Source organism: Ranitomeya imitator, chromosome 2, assembly GCF_032444005.1.
Source record: "Ranitomeya imitator isolate aRanImi1 chromosome 2, aRanImi1.pri, whole genome shotgun sequence".
NCBI classification, from domain to species: Eukaryota; Metazoa; Chordata; class Amphibia; order Anura; family Dendrobatidae; genus Ranitomeya; species Ranitomeya imitator.
The window spans coordinates 128,926,447-128,945,580 of record NC_091283.1 but is presented as its reverse complement, the minus strand read 5'-3'; positions in this window follow the sequence as shown (position 1 = coordinate 128,945,580).

Sequence of the window (19,134 nt, the reverse complement as noted above, 5' to 3'; positions counted from 1 at the left end):
GAAGATTTCTTGTAACCACAATCAGATAAGCCTTCCATTAATTATAAGGCACATTTTCTGAGCTGTCATCGCGCACACACAAACGAATACTTTGCTAGACAGGAGAAAAAAAAATGTTATTTTAGTCAAATCCATTTTTTCTGATGATAAGTTACACTACTATTATACGGAGTTGCTCGTGAGCCCGGGAATATTGATCAGGCGTGGAATAGAATTACATATACTTGTCATTGCTGTAGTCGGACATTCCTGGTTGGATTGCATTAAACATCACGAGGTGTAAATCTAGACTAATTGAAGAGCGTGAATACAGCGGACCCTCCATAGCGTCACCAGAAATGTAATATTCTCACTACATCTATATCACTGATGGGAAATGAAATGCAAACATGGCAAGTGCTCTCCCGAGGCTTCTCCTCCGCGTCTGCCCCTATGCATTGCTATTGCTTTATGATCCTGAGCAGAACAAGCATTTTATCTCTTGTGGCTTTTCAGGCAAAGATTTCTTGAAAGTTAAACTTTTTTTAGGTTTCCCTGCAGCTAACTGCAATTGTCATAATTACTTGACTTGCCAACAGCCTCAATTTTGAGGGGGCGATTCCAGCAGCACGATTACAAAAGGGCGAGTTTATGCAAAATTTGCCCTTCACAACAGTTTGGGCAGAAGAGGCAATTTGCATGGCATTAGTCCTAGAATTTATAGAGACGAGGAGTAAATATCTTGGAAGGTCGGGATAATGTAATGTTGTTCATACGGCATTAATGTTTCAATATTATTTTCAGGTAATAATAGAACCAATTCGTCCACTACACCTGTCATTATTTCTGTTTTTCTTGGCTATCTCCATTACTCCTTGGTTGAGTTGTCCAGTCACAAGATGTAAGGAAAGATCCTCATCGATATCAGACCGATGGCTGTTGGACACCATTGATCAGCTGTGATTAGTTTTGGCAGCAGTAGCCGGATATGGACACATTGAATGAACCTGCACTCCGCAGCTCCATTCATTGTGTAGCAGCCGCTGCCAGGTACTGCAGTACAGCTCCTATTAAAGTGCCTAAAACATTTGATCAGTGGGGGTGCCTGGTGTCAGACCCCCACCCATTTAACATTCATGACCTTTACAAAGGATGGGTCATCAGAATTTTGTGAATCCTTTTAGATTGTAGCTTTTTTTAATATGGAATTCCAAAAGTCATAATGTCTGTTTCAGGGGTGGGTCTGTCTCTGCTGGTCTCAACGCTCTTTGCTCACCACATTTTCTCCTTAATATTATTATTATTATTTATTTATATAGCACCATTGATTCCATGGTGCTTTACATGAGAAGGGGTTACATACAAGTTACAGATATCACTTAGAGTAAGCAAACTGACAATGGCAGACTGGTACAGAGGGGCGAGGACCCTGCCCTTGCAGGCTTACATTCTACAGGATTATGGGGAAGGAGACAGTAGGTTGAGGGTTGCAGGAGCTCCGGTGTTGGTGAGGCGGTAGCTTCGGTAGTGATGAGGCGGCAGCGGGGTCAGTGCAGGCTGTAGGCTTTCGTGAAGAGATGGGTTTTCAGGTTCCATCTGAAGGATCCGAATGTGGTTGATAGTCTGACGTATTGGGGCAAAGAATTACAGAGGATGGGGGATATTCGGGAGAAGTCTTGGAGGCGGTTGGATGAGGAGCGAATAAGTGTGGAGGAGAGAAGGAGGTCTTGGGAGGACCGGAGATCACGTGAGGGAAGATGTCGGGAGATTAGTTCAGAGATATATGGAGGAGACAGGTTGTGGATGGCTTTGTAGGTCAGTATTAGTAATTTGAACTGGATGCGCTGAGGGAATGGGAGCCAGTGAAGAGATTTGCAGAGGGGGAAGTGGAGGAGTAGCGAGGAGAGAGATGAATTAGTCGGGCAGCAGAGTTAAGAATGGACTGGAGAGGTGCAAGGGTGTTAGCAGGGAGGCCGCAGAAAAGGATGTTGCAGTAGTCAAGGCGGGAGATGATGAGGGCATGCACAAGCATTTTAGTAGATTGACGGTTGAGGAAAGGACGGATTCTGGAGATATTTTTGAGCTGGAGGCGACAGGAGGTGGAAAGAGCTTGGATGTGCGGTTTGAAGGACAGGGCAGAGTCAAAGGTTACTCCGAGGCAGCGGACTTCCGGTACGGGGGAAAGCATGATGTCATTGAATATATGTACATTATACAGTACACTTAGGCCACGTGCACACATTCAGCATTTGGTGAGTTTTTTACCTTCGTATTTGTAACCCAAAACCAGGAGTGGAACTGTCAGAGCAGAAATATAATAGAAACATATGCACCACTTCTATATTTCTCACTCTCCTCATTTTGGCTTACAAATACTGAGGTAAAAAAACTCACCAAATACTCAACGAGTGAACGTGGCCTAACAATGCGCTCTCTTGCTGTCTCGTCAGTCATCATCAGTGCCGGAGAGGGAGTGCACTGTCACGCTGCATTGAACGTAATATTGTACAGTGGTAAGGGAGCTTGTATTGAGCATATGTCAAAATTGCCAGCCGACACATGCTCAGTAGAGCAGGGACTACCCACCCCCAAAACGGATGTCACTGATGACACTTTTTCAGGATGGGACAAAGGCTGCGTCAGTAGCCACAACCTGTGCCCCCTGATAGTATCCCATAGGGGATTCTCAAGCGAACTGTTATCAGACTGGAAATATGTAAAAAACAAACAAAAAAGATTAGCAAGGGAAGGGACTTTTAAATTAAACCGTATAAGAAAAATTATTATAGTATTAAAATAGAGAGACATTAAGGATGAAAATCAGTATTGATTTTGGACCACCACATTAACGCTGTATGCCCGAGAAGTTTTCGGTGAGCTTTTGGCACTGCATATTTTTGCTATACATCTTTTAGTTCCAACAAATGAATGGGATTTCTAGACACCTCATGTGCACTTTTTTTTTTTTAACACATGTCTCCGTTTTCTTAGGGTATGTGCAAACGCTGCGGATTTTGCTGTGGATCCGCAGCGGATTAGCCGCTACAGATTCGCAGCAGTTTTCCATGCGTTTTCAATATCTTGTAAATCTACGGAAAACAAAATCCACTGTGCCCATGCTGTGGAAAATACCGTGCGGAAACGCTGCGTTGTCAATTCTTTGTGCGGATTCCGCAGCGGTTTACACCTGCTCCATAATAGGAATCCGCAGTTGTAAAACCGCAGGTGAAATATGCACAAAAACCACTAAAAAACTGTGGTAAATCCGCGGTAATTCCACAGGTAATCCACAGTGCGGGTTACCTGCGGATTTACCAAAATCAGTCCAGAAAAATCCATAAGACTTTCACCAACGTGTGCACGTAGCCTGTAGCTGATCACTCGGTACGAGGAAAAAAACTAAACATGTAAACCGCCCCATAGACACTTACAGGTATGAGTAATATCCGTGAAAAATGGACATCTGAATGGGACCTTCTACTTTTCAACTGCAACCAAGAAAATGATTAGTTCCTAAAGCTGTAAGATCATAGAGGTTGTTTATGTGGATTTTTGAGTAGATTCTGCTCCAAAATCCACATAAAAAATCGTTTTCTAGTGCACGTGGTGTTGTTTTTTTTCTCATGGAGGAAAAAATGCAATATTCATTTTTGGAGCTGTTATGCAAGAAAAAATGTTGAGTTGGAAAAATGCATCATAAAAAAGAAAACCTAAACTCAACCAAATGGACCTGTTGTGAACAAACTCTTAGGCACCAATTCACAATTTGCCCTTTTACTGGAATAAAAACTATTCTAATAGTACCTTTTATGTTTGCACCTTATCATTTATGTAATTTGTGCCTTTTTTACATTAATGCTTCTTGGGTTCGTCTGGTTTCTGTTCATCAGTGAGGGCATGATTTTGGCTATCCAGATGTACTAGCCTAATTCATAATTGCGGCTTTTCTAAATATCACAATACATTTGTGCAATATTACCCTTTTGTGGAGTAAAATATTTGTCTCATTTTAATTCTGTGCAGTTGAAAACTAATGTGTGATATTTTTAAAGGATCATTACTCTCTAAAAAAAAAGGTGCAACAAAAAGTAAGGGTGAGGAAAAAGAGCATCTTTGATTTTGTGCTCAATTCGTTAAACTTGTGCGCTATTTTGAAGATTTTGGCACAGATAACTTTAACTTATACAACAATATCAAAAAGAAGAGTAACTTCAAACAAATGGAAATTTAGGATTGGGTCCTAATTTAGTGTCCTGTTCTATACAGTTGTCACTTTTCTACTAAACTGGGGTTCTACCATGAAAGTGACAGTGGATTTCAAATGGATTGTTAGGAATTTAAATGAATTTATTTGCTTGTCGTTAACATAGAAATTTTGTGCAATGACAACTATGTGGGACCATCATATGTGGTGTGAATGAGGCAACCAGGGATGGAGGCAAATTCAGGCGTTACAAGTTCATAAGAACAAGGAGGTTGTGGCTGACAGAGAAGGGAATGGACAGTAAGGGTGACAACCCCCACATTGCGTTTTGACTCCTGTTTATTGGCCCCATCAGGTCTTACGTCCAAACCTCCTGCAATGATGCCGAAAGAATGTGCTGAAAATCTGCAACATCAAAAACTTACCAAAAGCTCGTGGTGGGAACGTAGCCTAATACTAATCTTGTGTTGACTTTGAGATGTTTGCTAACCTCTGCGGACCTCCGCACTTTACGGTAGGTAGTAGTAAATCACTGAGCCGATATCTTTATAGTGGATGAAATAGGAATTTATTCATCTATGAAAATGCTCTCCACAAATCATAGGAGCATGGGAGGTGAAATATAATTTGGCAGTACATTCTGTCTGCCTATTTCAGGAACATCTGAAAACACATGGGTATGTATGAGCAGTTAACTGCTTAAGAACTGGAGGAGTCATGGCTGCACTACACATCAAACCAGATTTGGGGTAGAGAAGTTGTGTTGGGGGGATCACCGTCCCCCCATATGGTCATCATTTATCTTATTGGTGTTGGGGGAGACTAGATGTTCCCGTCCTGGGGTCACTATAGGGGAACTAAACATTATTTTATGTTGAGATGAATGTTCCTCGGCAACTTGTTACAGAACACGAAATTCATCTTGTCTGTTACTTTTTTTTTTTCTTATTAGGTCCTGGAGTTTCTCCAAGGCCTGTTACCGTGTAGCCAGTGTGTTCCCTTGCACAGTAATCCCTAAACTCCCACATTTGTTTTAGTACAATAAATAGAATTTATTATAAGGTACCACAGCTGTTCTAGATTAAAGACCTACTTTGTGCGCAGAAGATATCTTTACAGCTCCTTAAGTACTCTCCACAGCTTAGAAATCAGCTTTAACCTATTTGAAAGCAGCGGATGCTGATTTATTTATGGCGGTAGAGGATGTCTATGAATTATTATCCAATTATGATCCACGTCTTATTAATTATTCAGGCTCTAGCCACTGTGCTTATTATACAAATTATATCAATGTACTTTGTGAAATGACTTATTTCTATGCATTAGCCGGGAGTAGGATCTATGGAGAGCTGAATAAGTTATTTCTTGCCGTGTCTCCCTTGTGTTTTACCTGGAACAATGTGTATATTTATAAGGCAAGGAAAGACCGTATAACATATGGCAGGTTGTGTGTGTGTGGTAGGAGATGGAGCTTCCCAGTTATTATGACAGGTGTACGGCATGGGATGCAAAGCTCGGCATCTCATTATGGAATTAGACCTGTAATCACTTTAAAAGCTGGAGAACTTTGCAACGGAAATATCTTGAGGTTTTTTTTAATACAAGCCATGATTTTTAGCACAGTTCTACACCTCTATGACATATCCAATCAACAGGATTGGCACTGTTTTTAGGAAGAAAAAAAAAAAAACAGAACCAATTTTAATTCCTGAGCGATCTGTCAGGTTTTTATTTTTTAATATAAAATTGAATTGACATTCTGTATACTTTTTTCAGGTTATGTTTTAATTGTGTCAGTTGTTCAAAAATGCAGCTATCCTCAGGTTTTGGCATATTTTTGTCATTTTTCTGTGAATTGATAATATCTTTCTACCATAGACCTCTACTGTTTTTTTCCTAATTTCTTAAATGTGAGCTATATATATATATCACAACTCAAATTTTATGAACAATATTGGTATAATGTGATCAATGAATCACATGGTTTATAAGGACAAAAAAAAATGCAAGTAAAATAAACACAACTAGTAGAATATTTGGAAATACAATACAAGTAAAAACTAATTAAAAATATAAAACAATATAAACTTAAAAAAAATTCCAACAGATATAAGTGTGAATCATCCCATTTTCTCATAATGTAAATGGCAAAATCTAAAGAATTGTTGGGCGCAGAATTGTCTGAACTATGTACACAAATATACTTAACAAGTACCATGAACACCAAAAAGAAATAAAAGTAAAATAGCAATCCTTTTTTTTTTTTTTTTTTTACTTTTTTTCCCCCTCTTTACATCAGCTCCCAAAATATATAATAAATAGATTAAACAGTCAAGTGGATTTCAGAGAGGCACCAATAAAAAAAAAATATGGCTCTCACAATATGGCAGCTGCATTTTTACCATCTGTTTTACATGCATTATATGGTAAAATTAATGATGGCATTCAAAACTATAACTCCTCTTATGGAAGAAAAAAAAAGTCCTCCCATGGCTATTTTGATGAAAAAGTAAAAGTTTTAGCTCTTTGAAGAAGGGGAGATAAAAAACAAAAGCTAAAAAAAAACCAAAAAATTGCCCAGTCCTTAAGGAGTGAAAATTGGGTGGCACACTGAAGCACTTCAACAAAAAAGTTAATCTTGTGAGAATACAAAATTAAAGGTTTCTATTCCTCAAACTGTATGATCTGCACTGTTGTGTGTCTTCATTTAGCAGGAGATTAGTGCTGCGGGTTTGTGTGGTGGAAGGGAAGTCATCCAGCTGCACAGCCATGATACAGATGCACTTGCTAAAGTTACAGTCCACGCCAGAAATATCCCATTGAACGTTCTTCCTTGTGTATTAGGGGTGGTGAGTGCTTTATGGTCGTCTAGAGATTAATATGAAAATGAGTCCACTAAATAAATGACCAGTAGTCAGAATTAGTGACATGCTGCTTTAACAACAGAGATTAAATGGGGGAGTACATAATATTTATTTTAATCTGCATTCACACATCCGTGTGGCATATCCTAGTGATGTCCATTTTTTTCTTGGATATTACACTGAACCATAAACCTTCAATGTTTCTCCAGGGCTGATGAAGTCCAAGAAGTAAGTAATTTAAAAATTAACTTTTAATAAACCAAAGTGCAAAACATGAGTATGCTGGACACCAAAAGAGATTCCATACGGTATAAACCGACGCCTTTCAGTGAAGAGCCTCAATCATAGTATACAATGATTGTTCGGCAAAAAAAAAAAAGCTGCTATACAGCTCCATCAGCGGATTACTGTAAAAAAAAAAGTTGTAGATCTCGGAATATAGCGCATGCAAAAACAATTCTTTTTTTTTTCTATAAAATTGATTTTATTGCATAAAAGCGGTAAAAACATAAAAAAAATATATAAATATGGTATTGCGGTAATCGTACTGACCCGAAGAATAAAGCTGCCTTATCACTTTTACCACATGCAGGACGGAATTAAAAAAAATAAATTCCTGAGTTGCTGGTTTTTGTTCATTCTGCCTCCCAAAAATCGAAAAAGAAAGTGATCAAAAAATGTCATGCTCCTGAAAATGGTACCATTAAAAGAATCAACTCATCCAGCAAAAAACAAGCCATCACATGACTCTGTCACCAGAAATATAGAAGAATTAGGGTATGTGCACACGTTGTGGATTTTGCTGCGGATCCGCAGCGGATTGGCTGCTGCGGATTCGCAGCAGTTTTCCTTGAGTTTACAGTACCATGTAAACCTATGGAAAACAAAATCCGCAGTGCACATGCTGCGGAAAAAAAGTGTGTAAACGCTGCATTATTTATGCCGCAGCATGTCAATTCTTTGTGTGGATTCTGCAGCGGTTTACACCTGCTCCTCAATAGGAATCTGCAGGTGTAAAACCGCAGGAGGAATCGGCACAAAAACTGCGTAATTCCGCAGTGAGAATTTCCTGCGGATTTACCTAAATCAATGCGGAAAAATCCGCACACCTTTTCGCAATGTGTGCACATACCCTTATAGCTCTCAAAATATGGCAATGCAAAAACTTTGGTAAAAATATTGTCTTTTAGTGTGTGACAGCAGCCAAAGAAAAAACTCGTATCACTGTAATAGCACCGACCCAAATAATAACTGTCTAATCTAATCGCTTATACCGCACGAGGAACGGCGTAAAAAAGAAATAAAACCAATTATTCACCTACTGGTGATTTGTTCATTCTGCCTCCCAAAGATCGCAGTAAGGCTCGGCTTGCATTCATCCTGTGCTATGCGCTGAGCGCTTGCATCGGAGATTCCGAGTAAATCTCTGAAATAAGCAATTCAGACAAAACCCCAAGTAAATGCTCAGCGTAAAGCTTCAACTCAATCCACAGAAAAGCAATTCTCCACTCGGGTCTGTTCTCTGTCAATGGAAACATAGGAGGCTTTCATGTTACTGGTGGCACAAATGATCTGGACAAATGCTATGGCTCCTTGCCCCCCCAAAAGAAATCCAGTGAATTTTGCACTCCCATGTCCAAACACCCCCTACCCTTATGACCCCCAGGGTTCCTAAATCATATTTAGCATCCATATGTTTGGCATTTCTGTGGTGATGAGACACTGCTTAATTTTCCTGTGCATTTCAACAGAAGCATGAGCTGGGCACAATTTACGAGTACTACAATGTACTGGGCCCTGCAATGTCAGAACTGCAAATTTTCACTCGGCAACATCCACTGCTGCTTGTTTCTGAAAAGCACCCATGGAATCAGAATCATCCCTACACTTGTAGATAGATTCCCAGAGGGTTGCAATTTCCAAAATGGGGTCACTTGAAAAAGGTGGGGGGGGGGGGGGTCTGCTCTTTTGGCACTTAAGGGATCAGCATATGGAGTTCACAAACTATGCTACAATAACATATTTTCCAAGAGTCAAATAGCACTCCTTGCCTCCTGAGTCTCGCTATGTTGCTAAACAGTACTGTACAGCCACATATGGGATATTGACATGTGGCACCCCAGGAGTTTGGGTACGACAGTGGTGCTGCCTTCCTCTCAGGGAGGGTAATGCCATGCCTGGAGACAGGAGGGATTCCATTGGCATGTAATCTTCCATTCAACACATTCTGACTCCAGGCCAGAAAGGGGAGCTCAAAACCCGGTTTAAGGGGAACTTCCCTGAGATATACATCCTGGTCTGGAGGAGGAGTTAGACAGTTGGTAGCAGACAGTGGAGGGGCACAGAGGAACTTAGGAGCTAGAGGAGGGCTGCGACTGGGCCCCTCTAAGCAGAGTGCAGAAACTGGGCACCGGGAGCCCGAGGCTGTGGGGAACTGCAAGTTCCACAGCAAAATCGGAGGGCAGGAAGCTAAAAGTGACTTGCCCACATTAAACCTGAGGTACAGCAGCATTCCAGAGCTTGGAGTCACCGTGTAAAGTGACCCCATAGAAACTGCTTGAGTTGCCTAACATCCAGGTACTCTCCCAGGACAGGAGAGCAAGAGAACCTTGTTAGACAACCACAGGCAGCAAGGGATTAGAAACCAGCGCATAGGGAAAGGCTCCCAAACTGACCTGGCAAAGGGATTTCCACTTGCTTTCAGGCTGCATGGACTCCCTGGACTGAGGCTGATGACAACAACAGTAAACCAGGTAAAGACTGCAACCCTGTGTCCTCCATTTATTTGCCGGCATTCATCATTCCTGCCAAACACACGGGAGCGCTGGGGACCTCGCTTCACCTATGGGATGCGTTGCCATCTTTGCTGCAGTAACATCGCCCCAGAGGACCCCTTTAAGCAGCTGTTCAATACAGCTGACGTGTGCAGGAAAAGATGTGGGCTCAGCGCCAAAGCCCACATCAAAGGGAGGGAGTCTGATATTGGCATACTATTATGCCCGATGACTGAAAGGGGTTAAGCTTGAGGGGAAGACACCAGTCGTTAGTGATAGGTTGAAGAGATGGATTAGGGTTGGGATGAAGACTGTAGTGATATTTGGGAGCGGAAAGTTGATCTATAATGGTGGAGAAGCTGGTTTTGGAGGAGGGCTGAGTAGTTATGAGGAGAGGCTGTGGGACTGTAGGTAAAGCTTTCTCTGATATCAATCTTCTGCTTGAATAATGAGGCAAAGTGTTCAGCTGAGAGGAGAGGGAGGAGGTGCTAGGGGACAGGTGAGAATTGAATAGCTGTTTTGGGTTGTGTGACACGGAGGATATGAGCGATGACAAAAGTTTGTTTTGCTGCAGAGTGTGGACTTGAAAGTGGTGAGGGATTCTTTGAATGTGAGGAAGTGCTCGTTGGAGCGAGACCTTTTCCATCTCTGCTCAGCTCAGTTCCCTGTTGATTGTGCGAGTTTGGGTATGTGTGAGAGGGGGCTACCGATTTGAGAGCTGTACCTGTTGTGGTGTTATGTAAAGCGGCGTCAGCATCTGTATCGTGTAAGGAGCCTATGTCTGCAAGAGGGAGAAGGGACTCAGAAAGTTAGCGTAAATCAATGTGTTTGAGGTTTCTGCAAGGGTGTGCAAGTTTGTGAAGAGGGGATTGTGCACCTGCAGAGAAAAGGGAAAATAATGTGAGTAGGTTGTGGTCAGACAGATTGAGAGATGTTAGATGTTAGTAAGGGAACATAGGTGGGTGAAGATGAGGTCGTTTGTAGCCATCTTTCTGAGTGGCTGTGGAGAATCACTGAGCAAAGCCAAAGGAGGAAGTGAGAGTTAGAAGCTTAGAGACAGCAGAGTGGGAAGTGTCAATGGGGATGTTGAAGTCACCCATGATGACAGTGGGGATGTCAGCAGAAAGGAAATGTAGTAGCCAGGTGGTGAAGTGGTCAAAGAAGGTGGTGGTTGGCCCTGGTGGCGGTAAATGACAGCCAGTTGGAGGGGGAGTAGATGATCACAGAGTGCAACTCAAAATAAGAAAGAATGACAGTGGAATTTGGGTGAAGGAGCAGTTATCTGACAGGAGAAAACCCAACTACTCAACCATGCTTGCTGTTGTGGTGGCTGAATGAGAAAGATTGAATCCACCATAAGAAAGTGCAGCTGGCGAGGAGGTGTCAGAGGGGGTGAGCCAGGTTTAGGTGAAGCAGAGGAAGGGAAGTTTGTTATTGATATAAAGGTCATAGATGTAGGAAAGTTTGTTGCAGACAGCGAGCGTTCCACAGTGCTCATGTTAGAGGGACTGGGGGAAGTGGGGGCTGGGTGAATGGGTATAAAGTTAGAAAGGTTTAAGAAATGTGTGATAGAGAGTGGATGGGAGGTAGAAGTGACTGAGGAGATGTGGCGAGGAGGACCAGGATTTTCAGAGATGTCACTGGCAGTGAGGAGGAGCAGGGACAATGTTAGGTGGGAGCAGGAGAAAACATGAGATGGCTGTGTTTGGAGACACAGTATTTTATGTTGAGGAACAGTTCTGAGGATGAAGTGAGATGGATGGGGAGGATGGAGGGGAAGGATGGGCAGTTCATTATTAGGTGTAGTAACATAGTACCATAGTAACATAGTTAGTAAGGCCGAAAAAAGACATTTGTCCATCCAGTTCAGCCTATATTCCATCATAATAAATACCCAGATCTACGTCCTTCTACAGAACCTAATAATTGTATGATACAATATTGTTCTGCTCCAGGAAGACATCCAGGCCTCTCTTGAACCCCTCGACTGAGTTCGCCATCACCACCTCCTCAGGCAAGCAATTCCAGATTCTCACTGCCCTAACAGTAAAGAATCCTCTTCTATGTTGGTGGAAAAACCTTCTCTCCTCCAGACGCAAAGAATGCCCCCTTGTGCCCGTCACCTTCCTTGGTATAAACAGATCCTCAGCGAGATATTTGTATTGTCCCCTTATATACTTATACATGGTTATTAGATCGCCCCTCAGTCGTCTTTTTTCTAGACTAAATAATCCTAATTTCGCTAATCTATCTGGGTATTGTAGTTCTCCCATCCCCTTTATTAATTTTGTTGCCCTCCTTTGTACTCTCTCTAGTTCCATTATATCCTTCCTGAGCACCGGTGCCCAAAACTGGACACAGTACTCCATGTGCTGTCTAACTAGGGATTTGTACAGAGGCAGTATAATGCTCTCATCATGTGTATCCAGACCTCTTTTAATGCACCCCATGATCCTGTTTGCCTTGGCAGCTGCTGCCTGGCACTGGCTGCTCCAGGTAAGTTTATCATTAACTAGGATCCCCAAGTCCTTCTCCCTGTCAGATTTACCCAGTGGTTTCCCGTTCAGTGTGTAATGGTAATAATAATAATAATAATAATTTTATTTATATAGCGCCAACATATTCCGCAGCGCTTTACAAATTATAGAGGGGACTTGTACAGACAATAAACATTACATCATAACAGAAATACAGTTCAAAACAGATACCAGGAGGAGTGAGGGCCCTGTTCGCAAGCTTACAAACTATGGGGAAAAGGGGAGACACGAGAGGTGGATGGTAACAATTGCTTTAGTTATTCGGACCAGCTATAGTGTAAGGCTCAGGTGTTCATGTAAAGCTGCAGGAACCAGTTACCTGCCTAAGTATGTAGCAGTACAGACACAGAGGGCTAATACTGCATAAAGTGTATGAGAACATGATGCGAGGAACCTTTTTTTTTTTTTTTTTTTTTATTATAAATAGGCCACACAGGGATCGTTAGGTTAATGCATTGAGGCGGTAGGCCAGTCTGAACAAATGAGTTTTTAGGGCACGCTTAAAACTGTGGGGATTGGGGATTAATCGTATTAACCTAGGTAGTGCATTCCAAAGAATCGGCGCAGCACGTGTAAAGTCTTGGAGACGGGAGTGGGAGGTTCTGATTATTGAGGATGCTAACCTGAGGTCATTAGCGGAGCGGAGGGCACGGGTAGGGTGGTAGACTGATACCAGGGAGGAGATGTAGGGTGGTGCTGAGCCATGGAGTGCTTTGTGGATGAGGGTAGTAGTTTTGTACTGGATTCTGGAGTGGATGGGTAGCCAGTGTAATGACTGGCACAGGGTAGAGGCATCGGTGTAACGGTTGGTGAGGAATATGATCCTGGCTGCAGCATTCAGGACAGATTGGAGCGGGGAGAGTTTTGCAAGAGGGAGACCGATTAGTAGAGAGTTACAATAGTCCAGACGAGAATGAATAAGTGAAACAGTCAGAGTTTTTGCAGAGTCGAAATTAAGAAAAGGGCGAATTCTAGAAATGTTTTTGAGATGCAGGTAATGGTGATATTGATTCCCTCTTCCCATGTGTATAACCTTACATTTATCATTGTTAAACCTCATCTGCCACCTTTCAGCCCAAGTTTCCAACTTATCCAGATCCATCTGTAGCAGAATACTATCTTCTCTTGTATTAACTGCTTTACATAGTTTTGTATCATCTGCAAATATCGATATTTTACTGTGTAAACCTTCTACCAGATCATTAATGAATATGTTGAAGAGAACAGGTCCCAATACTGACCCCTGCGGTACCCCACTGGTCACAGCGACCCAGTTAGAGACTATACCATTTATAACCACCCTCTGCTTTCTATCACAAAGCCAGTTACTAACCCATTTACACACATTTTCCCCCAGACCAAGCATTCTCATTTTGTGTACCAACCTCTTGTGCGGCACGGCATCAAACGCTTTGGAAAAATCGAGATATACCACGTCCAATGACTCACCGTGGTCCAGCCTATAGCTTACCTCTTCATAAAAACTGATTAGATTGGTTTGACAGGAGCGATTTCTCATAAACCCATGCTGATATGGAGTTAAACAGTTATTCTCATTGAGATAATCTAGAATAACATCCCTCAGAAACCCTTCAAATATTTTACCAAAATAGAGGTTAGACTTACTGGCCTATAATTTCCAGGTTCACTTTTAGAGCCCTTTTTGAATATTGGCACCACATTTGCTATGCGCCAGTCCTGCGGAACAGACCCTGTCGCTATAGAGTCCCTAAAAATAAGAAATAATGGTTTATCTATTACATTACTTAGTTCTCTTAGTACTCGTGGGTGTATGCCATCCGGACCCGGAGATTTATCTATTTTAATCTTATTTAGCCGGTTTCGCACCTCTTCTTGGGTTAGATTGGTGACCCTTAATATAGGGTTTTCATTGTTTCTTGGGATTTCACCTAGCATTTCATTTTCCACCGTGAATACCGTGGAGAAGAAGGTGTTTAATATGTTAGCTTTTTCCTCGTCATCTACAACCATTCTTTCCTCACTATTTTTTAAGGGGCCTACATTTTCAGTTTTTATTCTTTTACTATTGATATAGTTGAAGAACAGTTTGGGATTAGTTTTACTCTCCTTAGCAATGTGCTTCTCTGTTTCCTTTTTGGCAGCTTTAATTAGTTTTTTAGTAATTATGGGGTTAGTAGGAAATGAAGGACTATGGAGTTGAGACTGAGACAAAAGCAGAAACATTGGTTACAGCAACTATGTATCCAGTTACTTTCAGTTCCCTTGTAGTTTAATTCTGGTCTAATTCATTGCAGTGCACTTATATGATGCACTTGGTTGATGCAGCGCAGACTAAGTCTATGCAGACTTGTTACTCACAATATATATATCCTTAGACATGCATTCAGGTGAGAAACAGAAGGAAGAGCCAGATGAAGGATATCATAGGCAGAGTAAACAAGTAGGTCGTGAAGAAAAGTGGGAAGGTGTTGTGAATTCTGTGGCAGAGCTCCCTCCTGTGGTCACAAGTGGTACTTCGGCTGATTCTCTCTGTGAGCTTCCGTTGGTGGAGGAAAGTGGTACTGCGGCTTCTGAGTTTCCTTCCTCAGGTTGTGGTGAAGTCGTTAGGTGCTGCTCTATTTAACTCCACCTAGTGCTTTGATTCTGGCCTCCAGTCAATGTTCTAGTATTGGACCTGTTTCCTCCTGGATCGTTCCTGTGGCCTGCTGCTCTGCATAGCTAAGTTCTGCTTGCTATTTTGTTTGCTGTTTTTTTCTGTCCAGCTTGTCTATTTGTTTTTTCCTGCTTGCTGGAAGCTCTGGGACGCAGAGGGTGTACCTCCGTGCCGTTAGTTCGGTACGGAGGGTCTTTTTGCCCCCTTTGCGTGGTTTTTGTAGGGTTTTGTGTTGACCGCAAAGTTACCTTTCCTATCCTCGCTCTGTTCAGAAAGTCGGGCCTAACTTTGCTAAATCTATTTCATCTCTACGTTTGTCTTTTCATCTTAACTCACAGTCATTATATGTGGGGGCTGCCTTTTCCTTTGGGGTATTTCTCTGAGGCAAGGTAGGCTTATTTTCTATCTTCAGGCTAGCTAGTTTCTCAGGCTGTGCCGAGTTGCATTGGGAGCGTTAGGCGCAATCCACGGCTGCCTCTAGTGTGGTTGGAGAGGATTAGGGATTGCGGTCAGCAGAGTTCCCACGTCTCAGAGCTCGTGCTATGTTTTTGGGTTATTGTCAGGTCACTGTATGTGCTCTGACCTCTATGTCCATTGTGGTACTGAATTACCTTATCATAACAGTACTGGAGGCCCAAAGTACTAATGATTCTCAATAGAGGGAAAAAAGAAGTTCTGAGACCATTTTTTTTTCTCTGCACTGTGTTTTGCCTTTTTTTTTCCCCTAGACATTTGGGTGGTTCAGGACACAGGTGTAGCGATGGACATTAAAGGTCTGTCTTCATGTGTGGATCAGCTCACGGCAAGAGTACAAAATATTCAAGACTTTGTGGTTCAGAATTCTATGTTAGAACCGAGAATTCCTATTCCTGATTTGTTTTTTGGAGATAGAACTAAATTTCTGAGTTTCAAAAATAATTGTAAACTATTTCTGGCTTTGAAACCTCGCTCCTCTGGTGACCCAGTTCAACAAGTTAGGATCATTATTTCTTTTTTACGTGGCGACCCTCAGGACTGGGCATTTTCTCTTGCGTCAGGAGATCCTGCATTAAGTAATTTCGATGCGTTTTTCCTGGCGCTCGGATTGCTGTACGATGAACCTAATTCAGTGGATCAGGCAGAGAAAAATTTGCTGGCTCTGTGTCAGGGTCAGGACGAGATAGAGGTATATTGTCAGAAATTTAGAAAGTGGTCCGTACTCACTCAATGGAATGAAGGTGCGCTCGCAGCTATTTTCAGAAAGGGTCTCTCTGAAGCCCTTAAGGATGTCATGGTGGGATTTCCTACGCCTGCTGGTCTGAATGAGTCTATGTCTTTGGCCATTCAGATCGGTCGACGCTTGCGTGAGCGTAAATCTGTGCACCATTTGGCGGTATTACCTGAGCTTAAACCTGAGCCTATGCAGTGCGATAGGACTTTGACCAGAGTTGAACGGCAAGAACACAGACGTCTGAATGGGCTGTGTTTCTACTGTGGTGATTCCACTCATGCTATCTCTGATTGTCCTAAGCGCACTAAGCGGTTCGCTAGGTCTGCCACCATTGGTACGGTACAGTCAAAATTTCTTCTGTCCGTTACCTTGATCTGCTCTTTGTCATCGTATTCTGTCATGGCATTTGTGGGTTTTTCTTGGAGCCCTTGCAGTGTCCTATTCCATTGAGAGGAATTGATGCTACGCCTTTGGCCAAGAATAAGCCTCAGTACTGGACCCAGCTGATCATGTGCATGGCTCCTGCACATCAGGAGGTTATTCGCTTTCTCGTGTTGCATAATCTGCATGATGTGGTCGTGTTGGGGTTGCCATGGCTACAAGTCCATAATCCAGTATTAGATTGGAAATCCATGTCTGTGTCCAGCTGGGGTTGTCAGGGGGTACATGGTGATGTCCCATTTCTGTCTATTTCGTCATCCACCCCTTCTGAGGTTCCAGAGTTCTTGTCTGATTACCGGGATGTATTTGATGAGCCCAAGTCCGATACCCTACCTCCGCATAGGGATTGTGATTGTGCTATCGATTTGATTCCTGGTAGTAAATTCCCAAAAGGTCGACTGTTTAATTTATCTGTGCCTGAGCACGCCGCTATGCGGAGTTATGTGAAGGAGTCCTTGGAGAAGGGGCATATTCGCCCGTCATCGTCGCCATTAGGAGCAGGGTTCTTTTTTGTAGCCAAGAAGGATGGTTCGCTGAGACCTTGTATAGATTACCGCCTTCTAAATAAGATCACGGTTAAATTTCAGTACCCCTTGCCGTTGTTATCTGATTTGTTTGCTCGGATTAAGGGGGCTAGTTGGTTCACCAAGATAGATCTTCGTGGTGCGTATAATCTTGTGCGTATTAAGCGAGGCGATGAATGGAAAACTGCATTTAATACGCCCGAGGGCCATTTTGAGTATCTAGTAATGCCATTCGGACTTGTCAATGCTCCATCAGTGTTTCAGTCCTTTATGCATGACATCTTCCGAGAGTACCTGGATAAATTCCTGATTGTGTACTTGGATGACATTTTGATCTTCTCGGATGATTGGGAGTCTCATGTGAAGCAGGTCAGAACGGTGTTTCAGGTCCTGCGTGCTAATTCTTTGTTTGTGAAGGGATCAAAGTGTCTCTTTGGTGTTCAGAAGGTTTCATTTTTGGGGTTCATCTTTTCCCCTTCTACTATCGAGATGGACCCTGTTAAGGTCCAAGCCATCCATGATTGGACTCAGCCGACATCTCTGAAAAGTCTGCAAAACTTCCTGGGCTTTGCTAATTTTTATCGTCGCTTCATCTGCAATTTTTCTAGTATTGCTAAACCATTGACCGATTTGACCAAGAAGGGTGCTGATGTGGTCAATTGGTCTTCTGCTGCTGTGGAAGCTTTTCAAGAGTTGAAGCGTCGTTTTTCTTCTGCCCCTGTGTTGTGTCAACCAGATGTTTCGCTTCCATTCCAGGTTGAGGTTGATGCTTCTGAGATTGGAGCAGGGGCTGTTTTGTCGCAGAGAAGTTCTGATTGCTCGGTGATGAAACCATGCGCCTTCTTTTCCAGGAAGTTTTCGCCTGCTGAGCGAAATTATGATGTGGGCAATCGAGAGTTGCTGGCCATGAAGTGGGCATTCGAGGAGTGGCGTCATTGGCTTGAAGGAGCTAAGCATCGCGTGGTGGTCTTGACTGATCATAAGAACTTGACTTATCTCGAGTCTGCCAAGCGGTTGAATCCTAGACAGGCTCGTTGGTCACTGTTTTTTGCCCGTTTTGACTTTGTGATTTCGTACCTTCCGGGCTCTAAAAATGTGAAGGCGGATGCTCTGTCTAGGAGTTTTGTGCCCGACTCTCCGGGTTTATCTGAGCCGGCGGGTATCCTCAAAGAGGGAGTAATTGTGTCTGCCATCTCCCCTGATTTGCGGCGGGTGCTGCAAAAATTTCAGGCTAATAAACCTGATCGTTGCCCAGCGGAGAAACTGTTTGTCCCTGATAGGTGGACGAATAAAGTTATCTCTGAGGTTCATTGTTCGGTGTTGGCTGGTCATCCTGGAATCTTTGGTACCAGAGAGTTAGTGGCTAGATCCTTTTGGTGGCCATCTCTGTCGCAGGATGTGCGTTGTTTTGTGCAGTCCTGTGGGATTTGTGCTCGTGCTAAGCCCTGCTGTTCTCGTGCCAGTGGGTTGCTTTTGCCCTTGCCGGTCCCGAAGAGGCCTTGGACACATATCTCTATGGATTTTATTTCAGATCTTCCCATCTCTCAAAAGATGTCAGTCATTTGGGTGGTCTGTGATCGCTTCTCTAAGATGGTCCATTTGGTACCCTTGTCTAAATCACCTTCCTCCTCTGATTTGGTGCCATTGTTCTTCCAGCATGTGGTTCGTTTACATGGCATTCCAGAGAATATCGTTTCTGACAGAGGTTCCCAGTTTGTTTCGAGGTTTTGGCGAGCCTTTTGTGGTAGGATGGGCATTGACTTGTCTTTTTCCTCGGCTTTCCATCCTCAGACTAATGGCCAGACCGAATGAGCCAATCAGACCTTGGAAACATATCTGAGATGCTTTGTTTCTGCTGATCAGGATGACTGGGTGTCCTTTTTGCCTTTGGCTGAGTTCGCCCTTAATAATCGGGCCAGCTCGGCTACCTTGGTTTCGCCGTTTTTCTGCAACTCTGGGTTCCATC